The 17,928-nt window shown below is 40.1% G+C and overlaps 1 pseudogene; it reads left to right on the plus strand.

Annotated features, from left to right (window-relative positions):
* Nucleotides 1-3,735: 3,735 nt before the first annotated feature.
* Nucleotides 3,736-4,710, plus strand: LOC147456261 (uncharacterized; annotated as a pseudogene).
* The last annotated feature ends 13,218 nt before the right edge of the window (nucleotides 4,711-17,928 follow it).

The following is a 17,928-nucleotide window of genomic DNA, read 5'->3' on the forward strand; positions in this document are numbered from 1 at the left end:
CAAAGTATACCCTAAAGATAATGAAAAAAAAACCTTGAAGTAGAAGCCCTCAAATAGCCAGCACAGTAGCAGCGAAAAAAAGTTGTTACACAAAGCCAATAATCAACTTGTCTTGCAGACTATCCTCTACACCAAGAAAGTAAACACCAAGACCTCGTCTACGTGAGGGGAAGAGCACCTCACCTTATGTGGTAGAGGACACATGGAGGATTGACAAAGGTACTCATTTGTGGGGGTGCTGCATCAGCCAAGAATCAATTATCCATAATAAGAGTGTAGGAGGTATAACAGCTACACATCCCTCCAGGTGAGGTGGGCCCGAGGCAAGTAACCCTAACCTCTAGCGCAATAAACAGAGCAGGTGTTATGCGCGCCGTGACATAATTAAAAATAAATGCATCGATCAAAACTAAGATCACCACACTCGCCCATGTAAGGGCCCTAAAAAAGGGTTTTAAGTGAAATTGGTAGGATCTGGGGTAGGAGGTGATACTCATATGGTACCATTTTACTCAACCATGCAAATAGTAGGTTAGCAGTTCCATTTCCGAGTTTTTTTTCCCCGTTGGAAATCTTTAGGCTATGAGTAGGTTTACCATGGTTAGCTATTGTGACAAAGTGTGTGTGTGTGTGTGTGCATGTGTACCCGCCCTAACCTAGGCGCCATACACACTGGGTTTTGGCAGTAGGCCCGTTGTGTATCAGCCTACTGCCTCATCAGAAAGATGAGTTTTTTAATTTTCATTAGCATAGAAGAGCTAAGTAGGAGTAACTTGGAAAAGGGAAGAAATGTCTGTACAATAACCGATATAATCCTCAAGGAGGACATTACTCCTGTAGGAGTTATGGGGCTTGGTCAGCGAGTTTGAAATAAGTATGGTTGTCATTGAGTATATATTGGAAAGAACGTCAAGCAGGTCCTCTTGTTCCAAAAGGCCAACATATGACTTATAGGTAACATGTGCCGGTAAATGTCAAAAATTCAATTTGCAAAAGCATAGGTAAGTAGATTTGGATTAAACTGCTTCTTAAAGCCGACTGAGCCAAAAGACTACAATAGTCGTGAGTAGGAGTCCAATCTATAGTCAATGAGAGACCACCTAACACCTTTTGACCAATTAAGGATTTAAAGATAGTGGGTCACTCATTACTTCACAGAGTAAAAATGAGCTGGACAGAAGCCCTGACAAAAAAAATAGTGTTCAACAGCTAATTCCTCCCAGTAGAAGTAATAGGCCAGCAGATAATTATAGAATCATCTGTGCCATGTAAGTTTTTATAACCAGAACATGTAGTGTTACCATTTGAGTGAGTTACCCTTAATCTTCCAATATCAAATTGTTTAACATTAAAAACCAACCATCTTTTATACATTAATAGAAAACGCTCATGTCATGGAATAGTAGCGGCATTTTGTTTGATAATCAAACCCACAAGATCTTATACATTAAAATGCATATGACAGAGAATTGGAGAAAAATCTACAAAGTGCAGAATCTACAAACTGTGTCCTATCCTGTTTCGACCTGTATAAGCACATGTGCCTGCAACCTGTAGTCAAACAACCCAAATATGCAGAAATCATAGAGCCTACAGCCATACAGGAGAAGACAAAAAAACCCGCCTTTGTAGCACTTGTAGAGACCAAACGAAGCTCAAAATGATCCGAAATTGCAAAAATAACCCCAGGCAAGGCCCAATGAGCTCATTTACAAAGCTTGCGCTCCTGTTTGCACTCACGAAATCTGAGGGCAATCAGCGGAAGTGACATGTACAACCCTGTGGGGCACTGTGTAGAGCCTCCCACCTGCTCTGATACTAGTTAAAGGTGCAATACGGGTGTGTGTGCAAGCGTGGAGTGCGATGGAGGTGAAGTAGAGAAGAAGACGAGACACAAATGTAGTGGACTTACTCACAATAGTGAGCTAAGGTTTGAGTCCTTATTGTATAGTGTAAATGGTCAGTTGATAGTGTTCGGCCGCCCACTTACTTAGGGCTAGCACATTGGGCTTTACCACCCCAACAATGTGCATACCTAGATATATTCCTGAACCTACTCCAATTCAACTTCCAAAGGACTTGTGTATCATATTCTCACAGAGATCATCACAAGAAAACTATATCATTGGAAATTCCATAGGGTGTCAAACTAGCTAGTCATTTATGATATCTCCATTGACTTCACTAGGCTTACTGATGGGTACCACTTCTCATCCTCTGCATACACCCTCTCACTAACTTCTTGGGCAGAATAAACACTCACCACACCCTACAGCTATCACCTCACTTATACCAAACCTACTAAACGCTATAGCTTCCCTCACAAACCTCAAACCTTACATTAATATGATTAAAACTCAAAACGATATCCACACATAAAACCATATAAATATCACCATGAGGCAATCATGATCTATGAAATTTCAATGCTAATTATCATGTGTATTCTCCTAGCATGACCCCAAATGCACCTAAAGGGACAACTTACTACTCCAAATAGCACTAAAATTTGCTCAAATAAGTGCAAAATAGGGATCATCATGTGCACTACGATGTTATTTTGCAACAACCCTCAGCGTATAATCTTCTTCCCAATTGTTTACAAGTCAAATACTTGCATAAGCCGTTTACATGCACATATAGTTTTCTACATTTGGAGGGATGGATCATGTATTTAAAGTAGTTCATTGCTTGCTCACCTTGACCTTCTTATGTATATCCTCTGATTAGTGCACCCTAAGAGACAACATTCCAAGTAGGAATATTAGTAGAAAAAATTTGAAGAAAGGGATTATAAGGTAAACATTGTCTCTTCTCACCATTCATGTTTGAATTTCTACAAAATTGTAAATTAACATTTCATTTGGATTGAATTGATTGGATTTTATTTGATGCAAATGCAACATAGATGTTGGCCATTTTCAACCCTGCCAATGGCCTAGGGTTCTTCTCTTTGTTATTGAACTTCAATCTGGTAAGAGAAAAGGATAAGGTGGGCCTTACAAGAGACAAGGTCCACTCTTTGGAAGCTTCTAAAATAATACCCGAATAGGTAATAATCCGTGGCCCAAAAATGCACATGAAATCATCAAATGAATCAATGCATTTATGGTTTGTTTATTGTTTTCTTTATAGGAAAAAGGAAATATTGCACTCTTTGATGCATTGCCATGTAGATGGTGTTACTTCTGAGTGTTATATTAGTGCCATGAAATTTAGAATGTACGTGTGTAAAGAATGGTATTGGGGAAGTATCTTGAAGCGGATCAAAGGGAAAATGATTGATGGACTGCCAGAGGGCTTTGAAGCATGGGTTCATCATCGGTTGAGGGAGCACATTGATAAAGATTTTATGGAGCTTTGGAGTAAGCTCAACACAAAAGAGTCGCATGAAAAATTTCCAGAGCTCATGGAATCTTTGAGGAGAGTATTATTCTGGTAAAACAATTGATATCTTTAAGGTTGATATTCTATTTTGCACTTAGAGTTTGTATAATAAATAAGTCACTAGGTAAAGGAGCTCAAATATGGTTAAATGTATTTTATGTAGATGGATAACTCAGCTTTACAATCAAACTTTGCTGGAGAAGTTGTCAGTTGTTGTTGAAAGTTGGAGGGGCCTCTCTTTTGAGGAGTGTATGTTTTTTCTATGGATGAGAGATCATGGTTTGCTTGCTTGGGAAATTGAGTATTTACCTTGGTGGCTAGATTACACTTGAGGCACCTACCCACGCGATGAAGGGAACTTATCTAAAGGTCATTTTTTGGCATTTATAATAAGTACAAAATTGTTAACGTGCTCACGTTATTTAAACTATGTTTGTGAGAGAAACATATTCTTGTTTAGTTTAGAGCACGTTCTTGAAATAAATGAAGAGGGTATTGAGGAGATTGGATCGGCTTCCAAGAAAGCCACCTCTTCAAAAAGAGTAAACACTAGTACAATCGCCTCTATAAAGAAATGATTGGAATTCGTTAAATCCAAAAAGCCCAAGAAGTCCCCCCAAAAAAATAAAATAGGTTCTCAAGGTTCCACAAATAAACTTGCTTGTAAAGATATCTAGCTCACTTTCTGTCTACTCAACAAGTCTTGATAAAATATTTTGTTTTTAGATTATGCATTGCCTTCCTTAGATTATGATGTGACCGTTATTGGCAACATGATATATGTTTACAAAATTTCTCTTGATGATGAGAAATGGTAAATACATGCGAGAAGAAAGATTGACTATGTGTGGCATGTGTTGTGAATGTTTGAAATACATGTGTTTGATTGTATGCAAGATCTTGAATTTTCTACATTCAACCAATGTTGATGGGGAAAAGAGCAATGAAGTGGCCTCTCTTTTGTTTGCGGATTTTCCAATAAATTTTAAAATTGAGAAATTTTTGGAGAACGAGGTATGCATTCTTCAAAACCTCAATGGGCACCTCTAGTATATGACAATTTTGGAACTTTAAATAAAGTAATAATGCGTAATATGCAGGTTTCTCCATGGAATCAATTCTCTCAAAAATTGAGTAAGAAAGTGGCCATGATAGCTTCTAAGTATAAGGTAGACAATGGGTGGTACATCACCTTAAGCTACATTGATCACTTTGGCATTGTGATTGGCCATGCCATTGAGATGGGATTCAAAATGATGCACACCATCTTTATTTTGATTCTCGATGGTTATATGCAAAAGACCATTGAGATTGAGAGAGTAAGCAAAGTTGTTTATTGATTGGAAAAAGATGCTCGTAGTTTTCTTCAATTAGATCACATTCTAATTGTAATTTGTAGGTGGAAACACTATTTCTAGGATTGTTTTATCATAAGGTAAACGTTCTATCTACGATCAATGAGATGGAGAGAGTGTGGACAACAACTCTTTTGATGCCAAGTCCGGAATATTGGTGGAGCGTGCTGACGGAGAGTACATTGGAGGACATGATCTTAGAGGTGCCGCCAAGCGTAGCCTTGACTTATTTTCGTAAGAAGATATGCTTCCTACTATGTCTTGTTAAACTATGTTACGCAAAGTGAAAATGCGCATGGATGCTCGTTGCAAATGATCATCCCTTTCATATGATTGGGGTAAGGTGAGGAGAATGATTTCTTCATCATATTTGATCTTGGATCTACTCACAACTTCATATCAACGGAGTTGGTCACAAAGTTGGGCATACAAGCTGTTAAAAGGTCAACCTTTCAACAACGCTTCCACAAAGATTCCTCAAAGATTCTCTAAAGATTCCAACTAAAGATGATGATGAAGTGATGAAGACGAAGATGGATGCTGTAATGTGAAGATACAAGCTCATGGACATCATCGAATATCCCGTTATTATTATTTTGAGCCATTACGGCCACTTTTGTAATGTTTACGGGAACTTCATATTTTAAGTCGGCAATTGTATTTTGGCCACAGATGCTTGTTGGATGAGCAAAGCCAGCTCACGGTGTTGTAATTAAGCTCTATAGAAGCCTAGGGACAACTCAGGTCATTTTGGTCGGACATTAGGTTTTCTAAGGCTTAGTATATAAGCCAAAACCTAAAGCATTGTAAAAAGACTTATAATAAATCGGATCTTCTGTGTCATTGGGAGATTGCGAGAGATTGAGAGAGTGTGTGTGTGTGCTACAGGAGCTACGGTGGTCGGAATCGCAAACGGAGAGCAGCAGTGTGTTTCCCACGAGGAGAGCTACGCGTTGATGCTTACATCACGCGCGTTCGTTTGTGTTTATGCAGATTCACCCGCGAGCTACTTTTGGAGTTTCGGTGAGTAACTGTTGTCCGTTTTTGCATTTCAACATATCCACGCGATCAGAGCGAGTAGAGCTACACATTAGGCACTTTAGTTTTCAGAAACGTCGACCTGCAAAAACCGGCCAGACATCCTACGCGTTTCTGCATGGAGGGTATTGAGTAGGTTTTTTAGGTCACGGACCTTAGGGAGAGTGGCCTATTGGTGTTGATAGGATATCCCTCAAGTTTCGTAACATTTCGAGAACGTCTAATGGGCTTTTGGCTTGCGGTAGCATCATAGGAGACTCTCACATTCACAGAACCAATGGCATGTAGATTTGATATCTCTATAGGAAGTAGTCATTAGTAGGTTGAGTAGAGGTTGACACCCTTTGCTTGCTGCCACGCGCCTGCGGGTCGAGCTTCGTCCTCAGTTGACATTATATGTTAGGTGAGTTCTCGCTATGCTGACGTCCGTCGTGGCGTACCTGTCCAACATTGGCGCCGCTGCCGGGGATGAGAGCCCTAAGTAGGTGTCCGAGACTAGTCCTTGAGGATAGAGGTCCCTCTGGCTTGCCAGAGTATATTCATTCTTTTAGATAGGATCGGAGAGTGGTGGACTCTTTTGGTCTTAGAGGGAGTCTAGGGAGCGTGTGTCTGGCCTAGATCCTTCGTCTTAGGTAGTATTAGGTAGTAGTAGGTTGTGGTGTAGAGAGTAGGAGTTGGAGTGGTAGATGTGGTGGTAGGTTGACTTGAGAGTCTATGTGACGCCAGGAAGCAACCGAGACATCAAAATCACCATCTTACATGATGAGTAGGAGTAGGGTAAGTAGGATATCTTGATTGTTGATCTAGAGCACTTTATGCATGTCTTATTTTCTCTTCGGCTCATCAGAGAAGTGGAAAACGCTAAGTAGGAAAGACTGTAAGTTGTGTTTGGAAGCTCATTTGAAGTCTAAAAGTTTCTGTGATTATTGTTGAGAGCTCTACAGAGCATAGGGAGTACTACTGCCAGAAAAACATTGCATTTTATGACAGTAGACATCCTACGCGTAGGATGTCTCCAGGGCACTTTTGGCAGGGAATTTGGGAAAACTGAGGTTGCCAATGGTTCAGAGGGTAGGTTTTACCCAAGTAACATATTGACTTGGGTGTTTTTTCCTATTTTTGTTGACCAAAAGCCAAAAGGCAGAGTCAGAAAATGCAAAATTTCAGAAAAAGGTTAAATTGAGTGATCTTTGCATGATTTTTGCAATTGTGAAGCATACTTGCACTTTCTGAGAGCATAAGAAGGCATCAGAAACACCTCAGAGTAAAAAAATCAGCAGTAGACATCCTACGTGTAGGATGTCTATAGGGTGATCTGGGCATTTTTTTGAGAATCTGAGTTGACCAGTGTGTTTAGAAGGTAGGTTTTACCCTATTTTCACCTAGAAAGTGGAAATTTGACCATATCTTGATAGGATAAGGCCAAATAGACTGAAATTGCCAGACATCCTACCCAAATTGTGCCAAGTCATTATTCCAAGACCAAAACCATAGGATGGCTGCAGGAGCATGATCAGCATGATATATTGAGTCACTGAGAGAGTTTTCATCTCATTTGGGGGAGAAACGGGGGTCCTAAGCAGACTTTAGCACTTTTGACTGAAAAAGACTAGAACAGCTAAAATTAGGGTCTTTTGAAATCCAAATCAAAATCTAAGCATACCACTGTGTTGCTGACATTAAAGGGACGCTTTGAGTCAAGTCTGGGATCAAATAGGTCAAAAAGACATCCTACGCGTAGGATGTCATCTGTGTGATTTTGCACTCCAAACTTAATTTTGAGCATACCAAAGTGATCAATACCTCAAGGGGAGCCTGTTCTTTGAATTTCAAGCAATTCTGGGCAAAAACACATCCTACGCGTAGGATGTCTAATGCATTAAATTGAAGCCAGATACTCACTATAGGCCTAGCAGGGAGTTTTAGAGCCTGAGGCAAGCCTCCTAGTCAATTTTGGTCCAATTTGGAGTTGATTTGACTTGGGAATTCATCAGAGGAGACATCAGGCATCTGGAACAGATTCTTGATCATTTGACGAGCCTACAAGTGTCAGAATAAAAAAATAAAAAGAGATGGGAGTTTAGCACATCAAGGGGAAGCTATAGTGCAAGTTTGAGCTAAAATAGAGCAAAAAGACATCCTACGCGTAGGATGTCTCAAGGCCATTTTTAGGTCCAGATGAAATTCTGAGTATACCATTGTGTTGCTGGACTTAAGGGGACTCTCTGGACCAAATTTTGTTAAATTCTAAGCATATAGACATCCTACGCGTAGGATGTCTCTAGGATAGTTTTGGGTTCCAGCTGAAATTTTGACCATACAGAAGTGTTCACAATGTCACAAAGATCCCAAATCTTCTTCCATTCTAAACTGCATTTCACTGTTTTGGCCATAACTTTCACAAACGGTATCGGATCGGAAAAGTTTTTATATCAAAACGTAGCTTGAGAGCGACTCTACAGATCTTAGAGCAGAACTTGAACTAAATGGTTGCCATAGGTGGATGCCTATGGCAACCATTTAGTTCAACTTTAAAAAAAAACATCGTTTACGGCCTCAAAATGCATCCGGAAGTCAGGGGTGTCTAAAACCAACAGTTCGAAAGAATTGTGAGGAAACGGTCACGGTTTTGAAGACTGCTAAGTTAACAGATTGAAATTATCTTTTGGGAAAACCATTGGTCACCCGCTGGAAGGTGCTCAAGGAACAAGTGTGGCCGTCAAAGGTACTTCAAGGATTTCTGCATTCATTGTGAAAAAGTTTGCCAGCTAAATAGAATTTTGTAGATTGTGTGCTAAAGTGAACACAGGTTAGCTCGACTCAAGAATCGCTACAAAGGGAGCAGTCGTTGCAGTATAGTGGTAAGTTGCATAACTTATCACAGTGCTTCCACTAGATCGAGGCCTACTGAAAAGCTCTAGGAAAAGCAAGCAACCAGACAAGACAATATGAGTCTTGGCAAGCAAGGGAGCTAAGAAGTTCAAGCAGTGCAAGCAAAGCCCAATTCAGAAAACTCAGAGATTAAGACATCCACAACAGCTGAAGAACCTCAAGCGAAAGAAACCGACACAAGGGTGCTAATAATTTTTATTAGCATTGAGGCAAGCAATTAGAGCTATCACTGAACAGGTACAACAAGGGAGTCAAGACGAAAGCAATGGCGTCTCAAAAAAATCAGACCAGTCAGGAAGAAGCTTCAAGTACATCTACAGATATTACAAGAGAGCAAATTCAGATCTATCTGATTGGATACTACAAAGGACTGCCATGCTATGAGGATGTCAATCGGAATTTGTACATCAAGACAAAGAAAGATACAGAGGAAACTCGGACATCTCAATATGTGGAAGTTGAAACAGCGAAGAATGTACTACACCCACATCCAAATTTCATGGAAGAATGTCTGGGATCAATTTACATGAGGCACGGAAAATACATCGACAATGAGATAGAAATGTTGTACAAGGATCAACTTACAGAACTCTACGCATATCCTCCAAGTATTTTTCTGTACAAAGCACAAGATGGAAAACAGAAATTTGGTACCCTCTATGGTGATGAAGATGGTCGATACTACAGGGCTGTCACAAGTCATGAAGTTCCTATGGAAAAAAATCATTACTTTATAGCAGAAGCGTTTGGCTCAAGAGGAGAAGACTACATGTCTAAAGGTGGTAATGTATACCATCTCGTCATGGGTTTACCTCTAACTACGCACTTGGAAGAGTTAACAACTACAACTGTCACTGCACAAATGGGTGGCACAACACAAGGCACAACATGGAAAGACACAACACAAGTCTCGTGCACTGCACCACCACAAGAGGTACCAGCTATGAAGATAGCCCAACTTCAAAAAGAACTAGCTTGGTCTCAAGAGCTACTTAACAAACCACAAGAAGTCATATCATCAGGCATTGAGCAGATGCTAACATCAGATATGAAACCCTCTCGGATGGTGGGAGTTCAAACTCAACAAAGAGACCCCATATCTTCAAGAGCGGGATTAAGAAGTCCAGTTTTGCAAGAAGCAGTGTCCTTTTCAGGAGTCCAAGTGGAATTTCAAGAAGCATTGGAAGATGCCGAGCCGGAGGAGAGACCACTGGAAATTCACAATGCCCAATGTAGAAGGTCAGGTCAAGATGTCATTGTGGTCGACAAATACGATAGGCACTATGAAATAGCCGATGTGAAAAATATGGATGAGTTTAGCAATTGTGGGCAACCTGTAAGTCACATACTTGGACCCCGTCCAAAAGCACCATCAAGGGAAACTGAAAACAAAAATTCGGTTCGACCTTCACTCTCGGTGCAGAACTCGCCAAAATCAACTCGGAAACATAGCCCTAAGGCTATGCAAAAGCCCCACGTCAAAGACCATATACTGATGGAAGAATTAGCATCACAACTGCTAGAAAGCATGGATAGTGATTTGATCTTGTATGCAAGCAATAATGGAAGCTATTTTCAGCTTCTCAAGGACAAAACAATGAAGGATAAAGAGACAAAGCCAGTGGATACACCTAAGTCAGTCGTAATCTATGGGTTCATGCATGCAAAGAAGAGGTCATATCTGTATCTAGATACCACAGGAAACCATTATCAGCAGTATTATGGAGAGCTACCTCGTCCAAAGTGTGCACATGTTGAGATAACGACATATTGCGACCAATGTGCCATTGGTCATTTAGTGAAGGACTGCCTAGTAAAGCTCTACATGGAAAAGAAGAAGCAACAAGCCAAAAGCAAAGTTCAGACAGTGACAATAAGGGAATGGAAGAAAGAATCCCCAACAAGATCTCTGGAAAAGAAGCATATTTTGTCGCAGAGCACAAAAGATAGGCTCAAGACACAGTTGCTTGAAGTCAAGGGTGTCAACGACATTATCATGGATAATCACGCTTTCAAAAAAGATCAATTGAATCAACTGATTCAAGATTGTTTAAGGAACCTCAGTGAGGAAAAGTCAGAGCATCCACAAGGTGATGAAGATGAAGCTCGTAGTTCAAAATTTGAGAGCAAAAGAAGCCAAGATTCTGACGATAGTGAACCAACGCAAGAAGAGGTGGCAAAGGTAACAAAAATTCTTAGTGCCATGTCACAAGTGGAAGACATGCAAATAGAATCAATGGATGAAGCTGAAAGTCTACCAAATAAATAATCTAATGTGGACTCTTTATTGGTGATTGAACAAATCAAGGAGTATGAGAAGCTAAAAGAAGATGTAATTGAAGACATAAAATGCGCAGAAGAAAGGGAAATGACTGAGTCCAAGATTGATTACCAAGGACAAGCAATACAGGATATGAATGAATATTTTCAAGAAGAGACTCTACAAAAACCCATGGAACAATGGAAACCAAAGGCCACGGCGACCATTGCATCAGAAGAAGAGAGTAAACCTCAACATCCTGCTACACAAGCTTCAAAACATTTCCAAGAAGAAAAGTCACCATTGAATGACCTTCAAGTGCTAGAAGAAGTAAATAGTGACAGAGAGCTTCTAAAATCAAGAATCAAGATGTCACAGTCAGAAACTAGCAATGAACACCAACAAGCAGCTACAGCAGAAGATAGTAAGCACTTGGGACATGCTACAACCAGTCAAATGACAAAGAAGTTCAACATACAAGAGGATGACAAAGCTTCCAAGGCACAAAAGTCCAAGACAAGTACCAAAAGCAAAGAGGACATCAGTTAATTGACAACCAACAAGAAAATTAAATTTTCGTTGGATGTGCATGAGAAACTGAAATTCAATTTTACAGCAGAGATAGATTGCACTGCCACGACTAATGTCATGTGTTATGGGCTGTGGTTACTTCTAGGTAAGCCAGAACTGTATGAAATTCAGGTACATGTTCCTATATCACATGGAATAGCCATCACAAGTTTAGGGATTGCAGAATCTTCCCTTAAACTACGTTCAAAGGTAATCAAAGACAAATTCCTAGTGGTGGATTCATAAAAAATGAGTACACATTTGATTTTGTCCAAGCACTGGGAAAAAAAATTGGCAGAAGAACCCGGATTTTCAATAATGGTCATCACGACTAGCTCTCAAGAAATCCAGCCTACTACTGCTCCAAGATTATCGGCTTCCAACAAAGGTAAAGCCAAAATGAGCCCACAAATGTTCTACCAACAGAAGCAGCCCCTTAAATCAGAGTCTTCAATCCAGCCCCAAAAATTTCAAGACAGAGCTGACCACATGCTTCCACATGAAAGACAGAATCCAAAGAAAATCTTTCAACCGAAATACCCTACACTGCGAGATCATCGTCGACAAAAATCTTCAAAGGTCTACATCAAAGCTGAAGAAATCAAGGTCAAGGACCCAATATGGGTAAATGAGCCTAGCCGATTGACGAAAGGTAAACACATGGGATGGATAGCCTCTCACTATAGCTTAGCAGAGCAAGGCTATTATGAGGGTCAAAAGAACTTTGGTTACCAAAACCACAGACCTCGGCTTATGTGGTGGATAAAGGTTTCAAAAAGCGTCCCCAAAAACAACAAAGCTCATATTTATATCGCCAAAGGAGACCAACCAACAAGGCTCACCAAAGGGAGGCAGGAAATTTCAAATCCAACTGGCCTTCATACCATCAGAGGACTTCATCGATAAATAATCCCAAAAATGGCACTATTGTACATCTCAATACGACATCAAAAACATCATGGGAAGTGCCATCTACAATTCTTCAAGCACAAGGTTACTATCAAGGAAATTAGAGAATATGGCTACCAAAGATGCCAGGTAAACATTCTTCAAGCAAACGACTTCAGCTTGAAAATAATCAGAATTTCACAGAAGGCAAAATCAAGGACAATGTCACAGTCAATGCAAAGGATATCTGCAAAGACACGCTAATCACACGATGCAGATACAAATGGGTGTCAAAAGAAAAACAAATAACGAAGAAGATTGAAGTCATCTCGAGCTCTCAAGAAATGTCAAGACATGATAGAAAAAGTGTTACGGGGACTGGAGCGAGCCAATCTTCTCAACCAAGGGACCAACAACAACAAAAAGAAATTTTGGCAACCAAGGTCACCCAGATATGGAAAAAGAAACCAATATTGCCAGTATGGTCCTTTACAAATCCTCTCTTCGAGGATGGGAGTTTTGAATTTCAAAACCTATTCTTGGTCGAAAGCTCCCGAGACTAAGTCAAGACGCCATAAAAATAATGGCATAAGAGTCCAGAGTCGGGCAGCTGAGCCACTAAATGAGCAAGCATTAGACCCAAGCTTCATGTATTAATATTCTTTGTGGTCTATGAGTCTAGATATTTAGATTAAATCTCAAGCTGGAGAGTTGAGCATACATAAAGTCATGTCACTCATGCTGGAAGAGGTGAGCATAAGAGTCAAAGTCTACTATTTTAAATGGTGGAGTGGTGGAGTAGTCCAGAAAAACACTCACGCACATGAACACAGTGAGAGAGTGGAAAAAATCTCATCGACAAAAACCCTTCTTGTGAGTAACGACAGCTCTTGAAGTCAAATATCTTTTTGCTTCTCTAGCTATGTTCACTCCAGGAAGCACCCATTCAAACTCCTCTCGCACCGCATATTGTTTCCCATGCATCTATCTGTGCAAGCATACATAATGTCCCATCATTGGACATTTGCATTTGACACGATTTGTGTTCCACCCATGCACTTACACAACAAAATGACGACGACGAAGTGGTAACAGGTTTCATAAGCATTTGCTCAACAACAATGACTCTGACTTCAAGCTACTAACTCTTATCCACTGTATATCCAGTAATAGTAGCCATACGGCCATAATTACTTTAATTCAAGAGTTACATCAAACATAAGTACATATAGCCTCACATTTAATGGTGACTAAAGGCATTTTTTTCCCACTGGGTTTTTCCCTCTAGTCCTATCCAGGTATCCAAGACCTTCATTTTGTAATATACGCCACATTTTATTTTTACTATTTTATTTTTCTTATAAAAACACAGAAAAGCAGACCAACAACATCCCTAAACAACTACATGCTCATCATCTATAGGATCCAAGGGGAGCGGCCCAAAAACAATTCAAAAAGGCTTCAAGATTACAGGTACACATGCAGGATGACACCCAAAGAACAAAGAATACAGAGCTGCCAAGATAAATACTTGCTGCAACAACAAACCTCACTCAACCTATTCATGCTACAACAACCAATCGGAGGGGGAGAGCTATGGCTTCAACTACACTACATGTACAAGAAAAAGGTACCTCTATAACATACAAAGCATCTGGTAGAAGCAACTACAACAACAAAAGCTTCAACCAACACGAAAACATGAAGCACTTGTCAAGGCCACTGCAGACATAGGGTCTTGTCGGGACGACAAGACTTCGGAGGGGGAGAGTGTTAAAAGGTCAACTTTTCAACAACGCTTCCACAAAGATTCCATAAAGATTCCTCAAAGATTCTCTAAAGATACTCTAAATATTCCAACTAAAGATGTTGATGAAGTGATGAAGACGAAGATGGATGCTGTAATGTGAAGATACAAGCTCATAGACATCATCGAATATCCCGTTATTATTATTTTGAGCCATTACGGCCACTTTTGTAATGTTTACGGGAACTTCATATTTTAAGTCGGCAATTGCATTTTGGCCACAGATGCTTGTTGGATGAGCAAAGCCAGCTCACGGTGTTGTAATTAAGCTCTGTAGAAGCCTAGGGACAAATCAGGTCATTTTGATCGGACATTAGGTTTTCTAAGGCTTAGTATATAAGCCAAAACCTAAAGCATTGTAAAAAGACTTCTAATAAATCGGATCTTCTGTGTCATTGGGAGACTGCGAGAGATTGAGAGAGAGTGTGTGTGTGTGCTACAGGAGCTATGGTGGTCCGAATCGCAAACGGAGAGCAGCAGTGTGTTGCCCACGAGGAGAGCTACGCGTTGATGCTTACATCACGCGCGCTCGTCTGTGTTTTGGCAGATTCACCCACGAGCTACTTTTGGAGTTTCGGTGAGTAACTGTTGTCCGTTTTTGCATTTCAACATATCCACACGATCAGAGCGAGTAGAGCTACACATTAGGCAGTTTAGTTTTCAGAAACGTCGACCTGCAAAAACTGGCCAGACATCCTACGCATTTCTGCACGGAGGGTATTGAGTAGGTTTTTTTGGTCACGGACCTTAGGGAGAGTGGCCTATTGGTGTTGATAGGATATCCCTCAAGTTTCATAACATTTCGAGAACGTCTAATTGGCTTTTGGCTTGCGGTAGCATCATAGGAGACTCTCACATTCACAAAACCAATGGCATGTAGATTTGATATCTCTGTAGGAAGTAGTCATTAGTCGGTGGAGTAGAGGTTGACACCCTTTGCTTGCTTCCACGTGCCTGCGGGTCGAGCTTCGTCCTCAGTTGACATTATATGTTAGGTGAGTTCTCGCTATGCTGACGTCCGTCGCGGCGTACCCGTCCAACACAAGCTTTCAAGATGGGAGAGATTGTAACTATCGATGGAGATTTCAAGGGATAGCAAGCCTCTATTACTCCCTTGATTGGGAAGTTGAGGCTTCATGTCCAAAGCTACGTCAGAAAAGAAGACTTTTTTATCTCTCGTCTCTATCATGAGGATGTCATCCTAGGGGCACCATGGTGCAATGAGCTCACCTCCTAATAAGCCTCCTTATTGAGTCTCTCAATCTGAATAAGAGGAGATTATGAGGTAGGTTCAAAAGCTATAGTAGACAAAGGGATGGTGAGGCCTAGTTCCTTCACCAGTTCTACTAGTGCAAAAGAGAGATGACACATATCGTATGCATTTCGAGTCGCGACTTTAGAGCACTAAACCATATCACTATCAAAAATAGATTTCATATACCATAGGTAGAGGATTTGTTTGATAAGCTATCAGGCTCTACCTGCTTCAGTAGGATTGACCTTGAAAGTGTCAATCATCAAATAAGGATAGTGAATCAAGATATTGTAAAGACTGCTTTCTGCAAAACATTTGGTCTTTATGAATATCTTGTCATGCCTTTTGGCTTGACAAATGCTCCAACCACATTCAACCGCCTAATGGAGAAAATTTTTAGGCCCTATCATAAGTTTACTGGAGTATTCTTTGATAATATCATCATCTACTCCAATTATCTTGAGGAGCATAAGCAACGCCTCCAGGTAATCTTTCAATCTTTGAGGGAGAATGAAATTTTTATTAACCAAGAAAAGATTGAGTCTTTCCTTCAAGAGATTCAGTACTTAGGTCATCTCTCAGGATGGTATCTGTATGGATCAATCAAAGTTAGAGGTAATAAAAGTATGGCCTAACCCAAGGAATCTACATGAGCTACGAAGCTTTATTGGTATGTACGCATACTATAGATGCTTCATAGAAAATTTCTCTCAAGTAGCAAGACCGTTATGACTTAACAAAGAACATTAAGTATTCATGGACTACTAAAGAGAAAGATTGTTTTGACAAGCTTAGAGAAAAGCCTAAAGAGAAAAATGATTTTGACAAGCTTAAAGAAAAGCTCACCATTAGGGAAAATTTGGACTCACAAAGGGGCCTTATAAGGAGTTTGACTTCAACTCCCATGTCCAAAATGGGCGTGCAGTAAATTTTTTGCAAATCAACTCTAAACTTGGTGGAGATTTGACAGCTAGAATCTACTCTTCAAGCTCTTTCTATTGATATATAGCACGCCATGAGATTCCTCATATTTTGAAAGATTCTATTTTTGATTCTCTTGTGATGTGACAACTCCGTCTAGAATCTAGAGAAGAGATGTGACAACTCCGTCTAGAATCTAGAGAATCAAAAATAGAATCTTTCAAAATATGAGGAATCTCATGGCGTGCTATATATCAATAGAAAGAGCTTGAAGTGTAGATTCTAACTGCTGTCAAATATCTACCAAGTTTAGAGTTGATTTGCAAAAAATTTATCGCATGCCCGTTTTGGACATGAGAGAGGAAGTCAAACTCCTTCTAAGGTCCCTTTGTGAGTCCAATTTTTCCCTAATTCTCCCGGCTAGTGCTCACACTATCGGATCTCTCAAAGCCATTTGAGGTCCAATGTTATGCTTGTGGAGATTGCCTTGGAGCAGTCTTTCTTCAAGAAGGGCAAGCCATAGCATATGAAAGTCAAAGACTCAATACCAATGAACGAGTCTTGGGAATATATTAAAAAGAGCTACTAGCTGTTTTACATGCCCTCGCCACATTGAAGCACTATCTTTTCGGGACTCCATTCATCCTATGAATGGACCACTAAAGTCTCAGGTATTTCATGACACAAACCAAGCTTTTCAACAAACAAATGAGGTGGGAAAATTTTCTTTTGCAATTCAATTTTCATATTGCTCATATTGTTGGTAAGCATAATCAAGTGGCCAATGCACTATCACGACGACCAAGGGCAAATGCGGTGTCTATAGCACCTCACAATAATCTATCCTCCATTATAGATGAGTATGCTACTGATCCTGATTTGAAGGACATAATATCAGCCCTTGCCTTAGGGAAGAAAGAGGAACCATTCATCTTGCACGATGGTTATCTTCTCCATTGCAACAAGCTATGTGCTACTCACTCCCTTCGTGAGAAAGCGATGTATGAATCCCATGCTCCTCCCTATGTGGGGCATAGAGAGGTTCAACCTACTCTTTGAGGAGTAGAGACATATTTTTATTGGCCCACCATGAAAGTAGACATACAAGAGTATGTTTCAAAATGTATGGTATGCCAAAAGAAAAAGTATGATAGAGGAAAGCACCTTGGATTACTCCAACCATTGTCAATTCCTAATTCTTCATGGGAGAGTATATTCATGGATTACCTAAGTCTATCCTTGGGAATACAGGGATATGGAAAATAGTCAACAGGTTTAGCAAGCAAGCACACTTTATTCCTGCCAAAAAGACTATTAAGACACACCAAATGGAAACCCTCTTCATATCTCAGATTTTCAAACACCATGGATTTCCATCATCCATCATGTCAAATAGAGATCCTAGAATGACCAATAATTTTTGGAAAGGTCTCTCTGAAAATGTAGGTACAAGGCTGAATTTCTCTTCATCTTATCACCCACACGGCGGATGGCCAAAGTGAGATAGCTAACCTTACAATTCTCAATCTACTAAAAACCTCTGTCATAGAAGTAG

The sequence above is a fragment of the Adiantum capillus-veneris genome, chromosome 6, assembly GCF_014529385.1.
Source record: "Adiantum capillus-veneris isolate H3 chromosome 6, ASM1452938v2, whole genome shotgun sequence".
NCBI classification, from domain to species: Eukaryota; Viridiplantae; Streptophyta; class Polypodiopsida; order Polypodiales; family Pteridaceae; genus Adiantum; species Adiantum capillus-veneris.